Source organism: Primulina eburnea, chromosome 5, assembly GCF_022965805.1.
Source record: "Primulina eburnea isolate SZY01 chromosome 5, ASM2296580v1, whole genome shotgun sequence".
Lineage (NCBI taxonomy): Eukaryota > Viridiplantae > Streptophyta > Magnoliopsida > Lamiales > Gesneriaceae > Primulina > Primulina eburnea.
Genome location: NC_133105.1, coordinates 8,965,390 through 8,983,419, shown reverse-complemented (window position 1 = coordinate 8,983,419; position 18,030 = coordinate 8,965,390).

Genomic DNA, 18,030 nt, shown 5'->3' with positions numbered 1-18,030 from the left:
TCGTTGCCTACAGATGGGAATATGTGGTGGTCATGAAAAGGCTGATGCGAGACAATAAAGGTGAAAAAGAGGCCAGGAGTTAGCTTTGCCCTAGAATATAATGTTTTAGATAAGTTTTTAATGTTTCATTATTGGAAAAAAACGTAAAATATTTGTTTGAAAAAGTTTTTTATAAAAAATTTTATAAGGTGATTTTTATAGATTTTCTGTCCTTTAATTGATCGACATTGCTTGAATATTTATTTATGAGCCATTGATTCTTGAATTTTGATTGTTTGTTGTTGAGTCATTGATTAACTAGATTGATTCATCTTGTTTTGACATTACCTGTGTCTACCGCCAGTATTGAGCGAGCTTTTTCACCAATGAAGCATGTGAAGACGACACTTCGCAATAAAATGCAGGATGACTTTCTTGCCGATTGTTTGACACTCTATATTGAACGAGATTTAGCTAAACATATATATGTAAATTCTATTATAGATGAATTTTATGTATTAAAATCTCGTATAGCACAACTTCGTTGAACAATATAATGTAATTTTTTTAATAATATATAACTTAATATATTGAGTTCAAGCCCCCCAAACTCATATTCCTGGATCCGTCCCTGGGAACATTAGAATTTCAAAATTCCGAGCGGCGATCGACGGTGCTGTGGAGGGATCGGTCGTATGCCTCTTGTTGGTGGTGGCCGATTTTATGTGAAGGAGAGAGAGACAAATTTTTGGTGGAAAAAATTTTTGTGTAAAAAATTATGTTATTTCGTTTTACTCTTAATGAAATATTTATAAGTTTTAATTCCTGATCAAATCATGAATCGTTCTTGAATCATGTACGTTAATTCCATTATTCAAAATCTCTCATGTATGTATTTTCTACTCTTAAAAATATCATGCATAATTAAATTATTATCAAATTTTGATAATGCAATATATATTTATTTATGCTTAAATTAAACAACTTTTATATTTTACTCAATTAATTATTTAATATATTCTAGACTCTTCTAGAGTGTTTCATGAGAATTTTGCACTTAGTAGTCACTACAATTAATTTATTATTTAATTAGTACAATCTAAATTAACTAAATAAATAATTATGAACTCATTATGACAATGATTGATGATCAGACAACGTCGATGTGTTGAGTGTACAAATTTCGTTCATATAATGAAAAATGAAAATTTTGAGGAACAAATTTTTTTTTCACTTATTCATTTTTGGCAGCTGTCAGTTTTGTGAACTGCTTAGTAAAACTGACAGTTTCACTCTTTTCACTTAATTAGCTACTAAGCCAACTTCCACATTTACCATTACATGGAATCAACTTATAAAATCTTTTATAAGCAATCTGTTTGATCTCCATCAAACTACAGTCGCCAAAATTCAATTCCTTGAATTCGACTATCTCAACGGGAACACATAATCCAATACTTGTGTGGCCATCTATGGTTCATGGATACAACTATATGTGGATATACAATTTCATGTGATTCAGAATAACATTTATTCGGGCTTACCCTAATTATCCAAATTTTTTTCATCAACCACTTGATAAAAAAAATATCAGACCTCAAGTCTAATTGTACCTATTGGATATTGGTAAGAGCGCTAGTAGCATTGTCACATGATCCCCTAGGTATAATTGATAGTGCCTGAAAGAACCTTAAGTTATGGTTAGCGCACGATATGGTCCCTTCAACTCATATATCACGATTGAAATTGCAATCATTACTGTGATAGCCAATTCTTAGTGGAACCAGCGTAATACATGGTCCCTTCAATTCTTAGATTGAGTCAATTCTTAAAAGATGTTTCAGGATGCGAAAAACATGTATAAAAAATAAGTATACATTGTGATAGTCAATATGTGATTGGAATGGCATAAAACAAGATATATAATGGTAAGTCTAGGCACATACATCGTAGGCATCTAGGCACATACGTCATAGACATAATACCATTAGACAACTATTTCAGTTGGATTTATATGTTGACTTTGTAAATTAAAGGATAATATAGCAGATCTACTAATCAAAAGCTTAAACAGAGAGCTAGCTACAAAATCGTCAAGGGAAATGAGACTTAAGCCTATAGAATAAATTGGTATGAAAGAAACCCAAGCTCTGTTGACTTGAGATCTCAAGAACTAGGTTCAATGGGACAACCTAATCACACTGATTTGGTGGATCACTGTGAGAGTTATCTATAGTATATTCATATTATGAAACAGTGAATGTTGATGATAAGCTTACGTCTTTTAATGATTCTTATGAGAAGCAATAAAGAATCACTTATGTGAGAGATTGGGGTCGCTTGGAAGGAAATGTTAGGCTCGATTCTAGACCCTCTCGCAGAACCAGACGTGTATTCATGGCAAAAAAACAAAGACAATCACGAGAACAAAATTATATCAGTGAGATTTCTGTGTGAAGTATATCTTATTTTTACATAAAAGACAGAACAGTTCGAGGACATCATGTCTACTGGTCAGATAATAAAGCAAATATATTTCATAAGGGAAGGTTCAAAGGTTTATACCTACCCATCCTATGTAAGATTCAACTGTAGAACTTTATCACCAAGATTTGTATAAATTTTTATTCATGTTGGGGATTGTTGGAAATTTAAATTAAATTAAAAGTTTGGATGAAAATTATGGCTCGTGAATGTGAGAATGTCTTTTGACTCTCCACATTCTTGAGTTAGTTGTGGATCATGATTGTAAAAGTGTCTTTTGACTTTCCATATTATTAAGTTAATTAGAGACTTTTTCATATTCTTGAGTTAATTACAAAATTAATTGAGTTAATTAACATGACTTGTGAATTTTGCATTTTGAAGCTTATAAACAGTATGTCAATTTCCTCAATCTATATATAAAATATATTTTACACATATTCAAGATCTCACTCAAACATTCTCTTGCATTTCATATTGTTAGTTTTTCATTTGACATCTGTTAATTTTTGGTGATAAAGTGAAGTTACGTTTTCAGTTCCCCGATATAATTATAAGTTGTTGCATGGTTTTGTCGTTGTATAATGGGAAACATTGTCTGTCTTGATCCTCGATGCATCTTCGGAGAGGATAAATTTGTTTTAAAGAAACTATACTTCTTACATGCCTCGATTTGATTTACTGGTTTCCTATTGTTTTACATACTCGATATTTATACTTCCAGTTGCACACTACTTTTGTTTGGTGTTTTGTCTGTATCTATACGATTTTGCTTTCGTTTACCGCTCTATAATTATCGTTTTCATACTTGGGATTTTATCAATTTCGCTAACGTTTATTTGATCAAATTTAATTCACCAAGGCAAATCATTGGGAAGAAAAACACTTAAGGTTAAAACTATCATCTAAAATGATGGGTAATTCGGTTTAACCGAATTTTTGTACACCCCTATGGATGAGCCAAAAGTAGTGGGTACATCCATGGGTATCACTCAAAATTTGGGCGCTTCATTATAATATTATAGAATAAAACAGCCTACCAAATTAGCAAGAAATTGTGTCTGCTACTACTCTAGTTCACAGTGTCTGCCAAGCCATGCTTCAAGTATGTGTACCTTAATTCCTTCGTATTCTCTGATAGCGCAAATTTTAGCATCATTCTTTTTTAAAAAAAAATACATTCAATCGACCTACAACCACCACTCCCCAGTCTCACGTTCGAGATTACACTGGGGTTCTGCAATCTGATTAATCCATTAAAATTATTAGTTCCCAACAAGGCACAAACTTGTGACAAATCTTATCCAAAACAAGAATTCAGAGATTACCAAATGCTTGAAATTCCAGGGGGTTACGAGAATTTAGAAATCCGACGCTTCGATACAGTGTAGACTATGGCAAAGAATGTAAGAAAATTGTGACCCGTAAAATAAACGTGTTGAAAATGACGACGGTCATTGCCAACAATTGTTGAAAAATTTGTACACGCCAGCCTCAAATTTTGAACATTGAGATGTTTATACAAATTTGGTTTGAATCTCGAGCTCTCAAAACACTCGGTGATGGTATGAGTGTGCCTATAAATACCAAAGGCATTGAAGTCCCTAAACACACAATCTCATACAGAAAATACACCATCTAAAGGAGTGTTGAAGTGTTTAGAAGGCTTCAATCGAAAAGAAATCAAAAAACTTCAACAAATTTTCAATGGCCGGAGGTAACACTCGATTTAAGTTTCCGCATATTATATCATGTTTATATATACGTGAAAACATGATTTTGAGAAAAATCTCTAACATTTGGTATCAGAGCCGTGATACCTCTGTCTCGAAAAAAAATTTCTGACAAATTTACGTAACAAATTAGAAGTTTTGATATCATAAGAAATTTATCTGAAAAATTCTTCGGAGAATTTCTTCTTGATCGGAGTTTGAAGTTATTCCTTGAATTTGAAAATGAAAAGAGAAAATTTTTTTAGAGCAAAAAATTTTCAGAGAAGTTGCAGAAGGAAGATGAAGAAAACTTCGAATGCTAAATGAATGAATCTCGTGTGCATGTGTTTTGAATTATTACGAAAGAAAACCTACATCATTCAATACAATGCAGATAACGTCGAGAATAATTCATTTAAATATATATATATATATATATATATATATGGGACCCACATAATTTGACAATTGCTTGTATTGTTTCGGAATTTGAATTGTAAAATTATTGACGTGGGCCCCACATTAATTGTTATAATAATAATAATAATAATAATAATAATAATAATAATAATAATTAAATAATGATTAATGTGTTATTAAATTATATGTATAATTCGGTATACATATAACATTTGGTCAAATAATTTGTACACATTAAAATAATTTCAAATTCGACGTAATTTCTAATACATGTTTAGAAATTATTTTTGCATGTTAGATATAATGTCAAATATTATGAATAAGTGTTTGATGTGTACATGCAAATTTAATATTATACTTGCATTTAGTTTGAAGTTTTTTAAATGCAAATTATATTGAAAAATATTTTGGAAAAACAATATTCACATTGTGTTCATATTAAATTATATTAAGTTGTTTATAATTTGAAATGAACATATCAAGTAAGATGTGAATATAATATTATAAAATATTTCAGATATTCACAAATGAACAAATAAACTCACTTTATCATTACTCTGATAAAAGAAAAAAACTGATGAGGAGCCCACAATTTTGTGATCCTCACTTTATCACTAATCTGATTGAAGAGAAAAACTGATGGGGAACGTATTTGTTCATATTAAGTAAAAATGTGAATATAAAATTATTTAATGAAAAAATTTGACTTATAAAGATTCACATAAATGTGGATAATTAAGTTGAATAATAATTAAAGGTGACGTGAGAAAACATGATCTGAGGGAGTTCTTCATAGATCGGTTTAAACTACCTTGACTAGCCACTGATCTCTCTGACGAACGTTGCTCTGACTAGGAGTTAGGTATTTAAAAGACCTTAGCTCTACCTATCTTTCCTGGGAGCACTCTTGGAAAGTGTTGATTGCGAAATAATTATTATATAAAGCATTAAGTAAATCCAAAATTTTGTCCGGTAAACCGTATAATTTTAAATAATTGAGGAATAGCCACATCATCCTTAATTATGAAAAATTATGCATTAAGTGGATTTGGATCACATAATGGACATCAATTGTAATTAATTATATAAACATAATAAAATTTACCCCACAAAGATTTTTATTATATTTATATAACTAATTAGGTTAAAATATCAAATTATATTTTTCTTAATTTACCCACAGGAGTTAAGGAAAATACATTTTGATAGTTTTATCATAAAGTTACAGAAAAATCTTATTGAATTAAAATTTCAGCCCACAGACAAATTTTATGTCACTAGATTTTTAAAACATGAATTACATTGGTAAAACATGATATTGTCTCAAAATTTTAAGCATATGATATTTTGTGCAGTTATGCAACCTGCGATTTTTTCTGATATGAAATGTGACATTCCCGATCTAAAGGGCGATAATTATAAAATTTGGAAAGAAAGAATTCTTATTCAATTGGGGTGGATGGATATTGATTATGCTATACGGAAAGACGAACCATCTGCTATTACTGAAAACAGCATTGCGGATGATGTTGATCTTTATGAAAAATGGGAGCGATCTAATCGACTCTGCGTAATGTTCATAAAGACCAAAATCTCTGCTGGTATGCGTGGTTCTGCCGATCAGCATAATAATGTCAGAGAATTACTGAAGGCTATTGATGAACAGTTTCAGTCTTCAGATAAGACACTTGCAAGCACCCTAATTATGGAATTCTCTTCATTAAGACTCACCAGTGTGAGAGGTGTGCGAGAGTACATAATGAAAATGCGGGACATAGCGGCTCGACTAAAGACACTAGAAGTGGAAATGTCTGAAACTTTTCTTGTGCAATACATTTTATGCGCTCTTCCACAATAATATGGACCCTTCAAAATTTTCTACAACACACATAAGGATAAATGGTCAATTAATGAATTAATGACCATGTGTGTTTAAGAGGAAGGAAGGTTGTTGATGGAAACAAGTGATAATGTCTTTATGACTACACAAGAAAAATTTAAGAAACAAGCCAAAGTTAAGGAAAGGAATAATTCCACCCCAACCTGACATCAAGAAAGAATTCAAGTGTTTCTTCTGTAAAAATACGGGACACATTAAGAAGGATTGCAATAAATTTAAGGACTGGCTTGAAAAGAAAGATATTCCTACTTCATTTGTCTGTTATGAATCTAATATGGTTAATATGATTTATAACACATGGTGGATTGATTCTGGTTCTACAATTCATGTTACAAATACCTTGCAGGGTATACAAAACCTAAGGAAGCCAACAGAAAATGAGCGAAGCATCTATTCAGGAAACAAGATGTCTTTGCATGTGGAGGCTATTGGGACTTGCTGCCTAGTATTGAATAGTGGTTATATTTTAAAATTGGAAAAGACCTTTTATGTTCCTAGTTTTTCTAGAAATTTAATTCCAGTTTCAAAACTTGTACCCATTGGTTATTCATTTCAGTTTTTGGATAAATCAATAAATTTGTTTTATAAATCAAATCTTATTGGAAATGGTACAATGATTGATGGTCTTTTCTTTATTTCTTTACAAAATAATAACACCACTATGCATGTTCAAGGAGGTATTAAAATATGTGTTATAAATGAAGATTCTTCTATATTGTGGCACAGGAGATTGGGACACATCTCCATAGAAAGGATTAAAAGATTAGTGAATGATGGAGTACTTAGTACTTTAGATTTTACTGATTTTGAGACTTGTGTGAACTGCATTAAGGGAAATCAGACCAATAAGTGTAAAAAGGATGCCAAGAGGAGTACAGAAATATTAGAAATCATACATTCAGATATTTGTTGTCCAGATATAGACATGCAAATTCCGAAATACTTCATCTATTTCATTGATGATTACTCACGATACATGTATATCTATATGCTTCATAACAAAAACGAAGCACTTGAAGTCTTTAAGGTTTCTAAGGCTGAAGTGGAGAAGTAATGTGGAAAACATATTAAGATTGTGAGAACTGATAGATGTGGAGAATATTATGGTAGATACACTAAGAATGGACAAGCACCTGGTCCGTTTGCGAAATTTCTCCAGGAACATGGGATAGTTGCCCAATATACTATGCCTGGTTCTCCGGACCAGAATGGCGTAGCTGAGAGGAGAAACCGAACATTATTAGACATGGTGAGGAGCATGTTTATTAGCTCCAAACTTCCTAAATCCTTGTGGACTGGAGCTCTTAAGACAGATGTGTATATATTAAACCGAGTTCCAACTAAGGTTGTCCCAAAGACGCCATTTGAGTTATTTAAAGGTTGGAAATCGAGTTTGCAACATATACGCGTTTGGGGTTGTCATTCAGAAATAAAAGTTTACAACCCACATGAAAAGAAACTGGACCCAAGAACTATAAGTGGATATTTCATTGGGTATGCCGAAAAATCCAAAGGGTACAGATTTTATTGTCCATCTCACAACATTAGAATTGTGGAATCAAGAAATGCAAAATTTCTTGAAAATGACTTGATTAGTGGGAGTGATCATGACATAATTTTTGAGAATGATCACATTAATGCACAACCCTCTTATTCAAATGACAGATGGTAATCATTCACACCCCTCAAGACCAAATGGGTGTTAGACAACCAGTTACTGAAGTTCCACATATTGCTGATGAAAATCAAATAGATCAAGTTGTTAATGAAGAACAACAAAAAATTGTTGATCAACCAAACAACCTAAGGAGATCTACTAGAATAAGAAGATCGGCAATATTTAGTGATTATGTTGTGTATTTACAAGAATCGGATTTTAACATCGGAGCCGAAAATGATCCTGAAACGTTTTCACAAGCCATGAGTTGTAATGAGTCAAAACTATGGTTTAATGCTATGAAAGAAGAGATGAATTCTATGGCATTTAATGGAGTCTGGGATCTTGTTCAGTTGCCTGATAGTGTAAAAGCCATTGGATGTAAATGGGTCTTCAAAACAAAGAAAGACTCATTAGGAAACATTGAAAGGTATAAAGCAAGACTCGTTGCTAAAGGATTCACTCAGCAGGAAGGAATCGATTATAAGGAGACTTTTTCTCCTGTATCTAAAAAGATTCTCTTCGTATCATTCTAGCATTGATTTCTCATTTTAACTTTGATTTGCAACAAATAGATGTGAAAACAGCTTTTCTTAATGGAGAACTAGAGGAAGAGGTTTATATGAAACAACCTGAAGGATTCTTCTCTAGTAATGGTGAGCAATTGGTTTGTAAGCTTAAGAAATCTATATATGGATTGAAACAAGCTTCCCGTCAATGATATTTAAAATTTCATGATGTTATCTCTTCATTTGGATTCGTTGAGAATCTCATGGATCAATGTATATACGAGAAGGTCAGTGGGAGCAAGATTTGTTTTGCTTATTCTATATGTAGATGATATATTACTTGCAACCAATGATAAGGGTTTGTTATATGAGGTGAAACCATTGCTCTCTAAAAACTTTGATATGAAGGATATGGGTGATGCATCTTATGTCATTGACATTAAGATACATAGAGACAGAATTCGAGGTATTATAGGTATGTCTCAAGAAACCTATATCAACAAAGTTTTAGAGAGATATCGGATGAAAGATTATTCACCAAGTATAGCTCCCGTTGTGAAAGACGATAAATTCAATTTGAGCCAATGCCCAAAGAATGATCTAGAGCGGGAACAAATGAAAAACATTCCTTATGCTTCTGCTGTCGGAAGCTTAATGTATTCTCAGGTTTGCACTAGACCTGACATTGCATTTGTTTTTGGGATGTTGGGAAGATATCAGAGTAATCCAGGTTTAGACCATTGGAAAGCTGCAAAGAAAGTCATGAGGTACCTTCAAGGGACCAAAGATTATATGCTTATATTCAGACAAACTGAGAATTTGGATGTAATTGGCTACTCTGATTCAGACTATGCTGGCTGCATTGATTCAAGAAAATCACTTCAGGATATATTTTCATGCTAGCTGGTGGAGCTGTATCTTGGAGAAGTGCAAAGCAGACATTGACTACTACTTCCACTATGGAAGCTGAGTTCGTATCTTGTTTTGAGGTAACCTCACATGATGTATGGTTAAAGAGTTTCATTTCAGGGCTTAGAATTATAGATTCTATATCTAGGCCATTAAGAATATATTGTGACAATTCAGCTGCTGTTTTTATGGCTAAAAATAACAAAAGTGGTAGTCGAAGCAAGCACATCGACATTAAGTATTTAGCCATACGAGAATGTGTTAAAGATAAGAAGTTACTTATCGAGCACATTAGCACTGAATTGATGATTGCGGATCCTTTGAATAAAGCCATGTCACCATTGAAATTTAAGGATCATACAGAAAGAATGTGACTTGGTTTCTTTATGTAATTTTGTTGTAAAAACAAAATTAATGAAACTCATTAAGTTATGTTATTTTCATATTCAGTTATGTACATATTCAGTTATCATGAAAAATATCAATAAAATTGGACCTTGAATAAACATAGGGTTTATTCATTAAATTATTTGAGAGATATAATACATTGTGATACATGGAAGATAATAATCGTTTTTAGATGACCTATCGCCATGATTCATGTATTTTAATTTCTCCTATGATAAATGAGATATACGGGTCAAGTGGGAGAATGTAAGAAAATTGTGACCCGTAAAATAAACGTGTTGAAAATGATGACGGTCATTGCCAACAATTGTTGAAAAATTTGTACACGACAGCCTCAAATTTTGAACATTGAGATGCGAATACAAATTTGGTTTGAATCTTGAGCTCCCAAAACACTCGGTGATGGTATGAGTGTGCCTATAAATACAGAAGGCATTGAGGTCCCTAAACACACAATCTCATACAAAAAATACACCATCTAAATAAGTGTTGAAGTGTTTAGAAGACTTCAATCGAAAAGAAATCAGAAAGCTTCAATAAATTTTCAATGACCGGAGGTAATATTCGATTTAAGCTTCCGCATATTATATCATGTTTATATATACGTGAAAACATGATTTTGAGAAAAATCTCTAACAAAGATGTCTAATCTAATTAATGAAAAATAGCTCTTAATGCAAAAATTTATCTTGTTTTGCACTCTTACTTTTCTTACTCGAGTTTGGTGCGAGGATTGTTTGGTACTCTTCGTCATAAGTGCAAGAACAAGTCAATTTATTCACTGCATTAAAACGTGTTGTCAACTAATTAGAAGAATAAAATCTAATTTAGGCCAATTTATGTCACCGATTCTGATAAATAAAAAAAAAAAGAAAAAAAAAAGATCATACTTAAAAAATGATTCATGGTGGAATTGGATAATAACATTTCCAAACAGGACAAAAGATATTTGAAGTTTGGAACAAAACTTGAAGCATATATCTATGAATTTGACTAAGTCCACATTCTGGCTTATCTTTTATTAACTAATATAAATATTTTTATAATCGGATCGATAATTAAATTGGTTTATCTTAAATTAATGGTTCAACTGATCAGATCGGTTGTACTGGATGATCGGATCTGAATAACACCAAATATACAAATACAAGAAAATATAACCAATTATAAATCAAATGTTTTATTTTTATTTTTTTCTAAAATTACACTTACAAAGATTTTATCTTATCGTTAAAACAAAAACAAAAATTATCCCAACAACATTAACATATATATTGATTAGTACGTTTATGCATTTTGACCATGCAAAATATCAATCCAATTTAATTTATGTTTTAAGAAATCATACATAAAGTTTCATAATTTTGAATTTATCAAGACATTGGTGCACTTATTTATCTCTTCATTTGGCCAAGTCGTGATTGTAATTTCCCCCGATTGCATTTTTTTCTCTTTTAAGTTATTGCCAAGTCGACTGGCTATAATGAACACACTCCATAATTTTCATTTTCACTAGCTTGTGAGACGTTTTCACGGATCTTTATCTGTGAGACGGGTCAACCATACTCATATTCACAATAAAAAGTAATACTTGTAGCATAAATGTAATACTTTTTCATTAATGACCCAAATAGACATCTGTCTCACAAAAAAAGACCTGTGAGACCATCTCACACAAGTTTTTGTGTATATATATTAATATATATATATATATATATATATATATATATATATTAATAATCTTATATATATTTTTTTTTATAAAAATGATAGATACACAAATCAACGTCTCCAAATACATTCTCCCTTAATAATAATAATTTAAAAAAAAAATCATTTTGATTGGATATTAATAGAATAGACCAGGGCCGGTGTGTTTGACTTGAACAAATTAATATATTTAATAGAGTTAGTCTCATGTGAGACCGTCTCACGGGTCATAATCCGTGAGACGGGTCGACCCTACCTATATTTACAATAAAAAGTAATACTCTTACCATAAAAAGTAATACTTTTTCATAGGTGACCCAAATATGAGATCCGTCTCATAAATACGACCCGTGAGACCGTCTCACACAAGTTTTTGCCTTTTTAATATAGTGACAAATATACGTACAATAAGGATAACATTAATAATAAATTAATATAAGAAAAAGACAATTAAACGTCATTAACTTAATCAGTGGGTACTTTATTAATGGATTTAAATAATTTTTAATACCCATCGTTTTCTAAGTAAGACAATATTGGGTTTAATTGGAAGATTATAACGTGTATGCGTAAGGAGACTGCAATTTGTGTACGCCTTTTTGACCACTCCATTTGTTTGTATTTATCTATTTCGTTTACTTTTGTTTGAACTGGTTTACTCGTGTATGTGTGTCTATAATCATAAATATGACTTAATATTAGTCATTTATCAAAAATTATAACAGTTTAAACATCATATTTTGATTGTTATCAAATAAATGATAATTATTTATTATAACACAACAATTTATTTCTCAATAATTGTATTATTTACTATTCATGAGAATTTTATACGTGACAATAACTCAAACATCAATTGTGTTAGGATCAGAGACGTGTTTAGAGTGGTTTAAATAAACATTTTAAAAAAAATCTACGATTAAAAGACCTACAATAGCCTGTTTTTTAAATGTTTAAGATTAACCGAGCACTGAGAAATTAGATCAAATTCTGTTCTGAAACCGACCATAAGAAACTTAAAATAATACATCTAAAAACCGATTAATCGTTTTTAAAACCTGATGCAATCCGGGTGAAATGGATGAGCCGGGTCGGGTGCTCTACCGGGTCTGTTATCAAAATGATGAGGGAAAATAGGAGTGAGGAGCCTGGATCAAGGGTTTGCTTCCTAGAATAGATGAGAGGATCTGCAACAAAGAGAATAACCACATGAATGGACGCTGGAGGGGAGTCTAGCGTGACCACTCCGATGCTTAAGTCAGTGAAGGACTCGAGCAAGAAACCAATGTAACCAAGTGATGGTTGTGAGATTGGTGTGGAAGGTGAGTAGTAAATCCACAATAAATGAGTGTATTCAATATCTGAATAGAGAGTAAAAGCAAAGAAGGAAACTGGTATTTATAGTAGAGGATGTAATGATGACCTCGTTCTATGTGCTGATCATTAATTGTAATAGGACGGCTGATTATACCCTATTGCTCTGACATGTCAAATCTCACACTAGTCACATCCGACCAACCTGATTTTGTCAACCACTTGTATTAGTATCAGAGATAGGTCGGCTGTGTACCGTAGTTTGTTGGTAGTATTAAATGCAGCACTCATATCGAAGTAACTAGAGTAGAAGGCATCCGTGTGAAATTATATGAGGAAGTCCGGGCATCCAATGATCCTGGAAGGTTATGTCCCGGATAACCCGATGGCCCGGCCTTTTGACTGGCCTCTTCATATATTCTCCCTGCTAAGTCATATTCTCAATGTCACAGACAGCTTGAGAGCCAGACTTACTGTGCAGATCGCCTTATTGACAAGGATTATCAATGACCCGGGAGCCATCCATCTTCCTGACCCGGGCACCATTCATGGACCGGCTTCAGGGCCCGGGACATCCCGGGTATTATCCCTGACCCGGGACATCTCAAGTAAACCATTTAAAATATGCAAGTTGAAATAATAAAAATGTTTTGGTTGAAGCATTTTATCTGATACTTGGCATGTAATACTTTGATATTTGAAAGACAAATAAATTGCTTCAACAATGTATCTTAAAAACAGTAGAAATAATTAAATACAATAAATGAAGAGATACAAATTTGTTTATGAATATTCAGAGGTAAAAGTTTTATTTCATCCCTTTTTTCACTTCGGAAAGATTCACTAGAAGACTTTGATTTATACAATCATTTGTGCAAACTCATTTCGATTTAGAATTTATTACTTGTCTAATCGAAAATCCTAGCACACTCTCGATTGTAGGCCTCAACCTCACAATCCGCATAATGTTTAACGTCTCTTATGTCAAAACTACAAACACAATCTCAATGTCTTTGTATGAAGACGGTCACTCAACTATTCTTGAAGCTCAACTTTCTTTTGTGTGAGTGATTGTGCGTGTGAGGAAATTAATCCACTACAGTGTATGTATTCTCAAATGCATCTTCGCACTTAAGGAAAAATCTCTTATTAGACTTATTTTCTCGGACTTGTCCTCGTTCTAGCTTGTTTTCTTTTATATAAGTTGTTAATGCTTTGAATCTCTATTGAAACTTGTTTAATATTCAAAATGTTTTATTTATGCCCTCCAAGAATGATATGAGTATTATATACAAGAATATGACCGTTTGAAAAATATTTTTACTGATTCTGACATTGAAACTTGACTTTATGACCATTTTTAGATATTGGGCTGGCAACTAGACTTCGGAATGGTCCAGTCGAATTTGAGCGACTTGACTTTGAGATGCTGGATTTTGGGACAAGTCTAACTAGTCTCTTCTCTTGATTATAATTTTTGATTCTTTGATTTCTGAGCTAAGCGATAAACATTAAAGTTGTAACTTTTTTTTTCTTAACTTTCCACATAATTAAGAATAATTCAATTTCAATTTCATATTAGAGATATATTCTTGAAATATTAGAACTGCTCGAAAAATAGTCCGACGAATGGCTGAAAGTTTTGTAATTCGACCCGTGATTATAGTTCTTGATTCTTGGGTTTCTAGGCAATGTGGTAAATACAAAAATTGTAGTCATTTCTCATAGATTTCCAAAGAATTAAGAATCACCCAATATCGAGTATACATGAGTGAGATATGCTCGAAATACTAGCAATGCTCTTATCTGGTCGTTTGTTGTATCCGTGACTTCCAGCTGGACATTGCGGTGTCCGGTTAACATAGATAAATTCCAGATTAACCTGACTGGCCTGAAATATGATTTATAGATAATTAAGTTGGCTTTCAACCGTTTTTGCCTACGGTCATTTGAATAATTGGTTTATGATATATGAGAAAATTATCATAGATGGTAAAGTCTATCTATTTGCTCTATCAGTGACTTCTATATTGATTTTGCAAACACTATTCCACATATATAACATCCAAACTTGCCCGACCGGTCTGAGATATGATTTATAGCAAATTTAATTTTCTATTTAGCCGTGTTTCCTGCATGTCATTTAGATCAATGACCAATGAGATATCATTGAAATACTGAAGCTCCCCAGAGTCTAGCCGTTAGCAAAATTCGAGTTCGAGCTTCCAACTTGAGATAACAACTTCACACTTGAATAATATATTAGAAACACAATAAAAATTTCGTTATCATCAAAATTAACATTGTTATCATTTTTGCAACCCAACAATTTTTTTTATGATCACAAAACTTAGATAAAAAAAATTTTACTTAACATATTCCTTCACTTTTTTTGTGTGAATCCAAAAGACTGATTTAAAAACAAGAATCAGTCAATTTTGATTTAATATGATAGAGATGTATTTGAAATACTAGAATTGCATGAAAAATAGTCTGACGAAATGCTAGAGGCTTTGTGGTCCTGTGCGGTGATTATAACTCTTAATTATTTGATATCTGGGCAGTGTGGTGAACATAAATGTTGTATTCATTTCTCTTATCTTTCTAAATAATTAATAATCACCAATTATCGAGTTCATATGAGAGAGATGTGCTCGAAATACTGGCACTACTCATATCTAACTGTTTGTTGTATCCGCGACTTCTAGCTGAATATTGCGGCATCCAGCTAACATAGATAAATTCCAAAATAACCCGACAGAACTGAAATACGACTTCTAAATATTTAACTTTTCTTGCAACCATTTTGGCATCTGGCCATTTGAATAATTGGTTTGTGAGATATGAGCAAAATATCAGAGCTGGTAAAACTTCCAGCTTGATCTTGTTACCACTATTTTACCTATAAAACATCCGAACTTTCCCGACTGGTCCAAAATATGACTTGTAGCAAATTTATTTTTTCTATTTAGGCGTCTTTACCACAGGTCATTTAGATCAATGATCTATCGTTGAAATACTGAAGCTCGCCAGAGTCTAGTCGTTTGCAAAATTCGAGTTTCGACTCCCAACTTGAGGTAGCAACTTCACACTTGAGCAAATATATTAGAAACACAATAACAAATTTTGTTATCATCAAAATCAAGATTGTTAACGTTTCCACAAAATGATAAATTATAAGACATAATGTTTGTCGTTTTATCAATAGTTTTAACTAGTGATAATTCTGCAACTCAATTATTTTAAATAATACAACAACCTAAACATCATGTTTCGATTGGTTTAATGAAACAAATTTTTAAAGATTGAGTTAAATAAATTTCTCTTTTCTATTAAAACCCGTTAATCATTGTGGTCTTAAAATGTAGAAATTAGTGAAGAAAAGGCGACATATGGAGTTTTTTTCAAAAAAAAAAAAAAAATTTAAAAATCTAAATCCCTTGGTTTCAAGGCACACAAGGAATTCGACCTCAAAGTATTATCTAACGACCAAGGGAAAAAAACTCTCTCACGAATCAATATATTATATGAATATTATGTGTATCGACTAAATTGAAATTTTAGAAATTTGAGTCGAACTTAAAAAATTAGATTAATCAAAAATATGTCACCATTATTTTACGATATAATAAAAGTTCTTCAAAATATAACAACATTATCTCTATTATTATAATTTAGAAGTCCAATTGTATTATATTTAATCCAATTTTTTTTTTTATAATTATAAATTATACAACTTATAAATTCGAAAGTATTTGTAAATTAATATGTTGGGAATGTATGATTTTAGCATCCATTTTGTTTAAACTGTAAGAAGGAATCAATTCGTGAATCGTTCCTTGAACGACTAAGAGATTTTGGCTTCATTTAGACAAGTAGTTTTTAAAAAACATTTTTAGTGTATTATAAACATAAAACAAAACTGAAAATATGTGTTTGGATAAGATTTATCTAAAATTTATTTGAAAAACATTTTAAAAAATGTTCTCCAAGTATATTTTTAAAGATAAAAATTTGTGTGAGACAATCTCAAGCATCGTATTTTGTGAAGAGTAGGTCTCTTGTGAGACGGTCTCACGGATTTTTATCTTTGAGACGGATCAACCCTACCCATATTCACAATAAAAAGTAATACTTGTAGCATAAAATATAATATTTTTTTATGAATGACCCAAATAGATATCCGTCTCACAAAATACGACCCGTGAGATCGTCTCACACAAGTTTTTGTCTTTTGTGAGACAGATCTCTTATTTGGGTCATCCATGAAAAAATATTACTTTTTATGCTAATACTATTACTTTTTATTGTAAATATCGGTAGGGTTGACCCGTCTCACAGATAAAGATTCGTAAGATTGTCTCACAAGAGATCTACTCTTTTTTAAAAGAAAATTTGAGAGGTGTTTTTTGAATAATAACAATGGGTTAAAGGGAATTAAAAGGTTTTTATAGAATCTTTGTCTAAACACTTTTATATTATTTTTAACTACAAATTCATTTTTTAAAAATATTGTCCAAACATCTATTCAAATCTTTTTTTATTGAATTATTGTCCAAACAAATATTTACTTTAAAACATTTTATGAATTTTTGTAAAAAATACTTTTTATGAAAATGTTTTATACTACTTGTTCAAACTGAGCCTAATTCTAAAAGAAACTATAGATTTTCTTACCGATTACAAATAAAAAATGAAAAAAAAAAACTATTATTTCTAGGGGTAATCCAGAACACAAAACATAATTTTGGGGAAATAGTTAATTAAATCTTATAATTTATTTATATATAATTAGATGAGTATAGTATTTAAAATATAAAGTACGTTACTGAATGAACTCATAAATAAATATTTAATAGAAAATTTTACGTTAAATAAATTATTAAGAAATATTATGAGAATATTAATATATCTCGCACATTTTCTAACATGAAAGTGGAGACGATGACACGTGGCAATTATCGCATAGTCAGCAAGCTTCAGCTTCTATATACATACAAATGCCCACTCATGGAGCTCAAAAAAAAT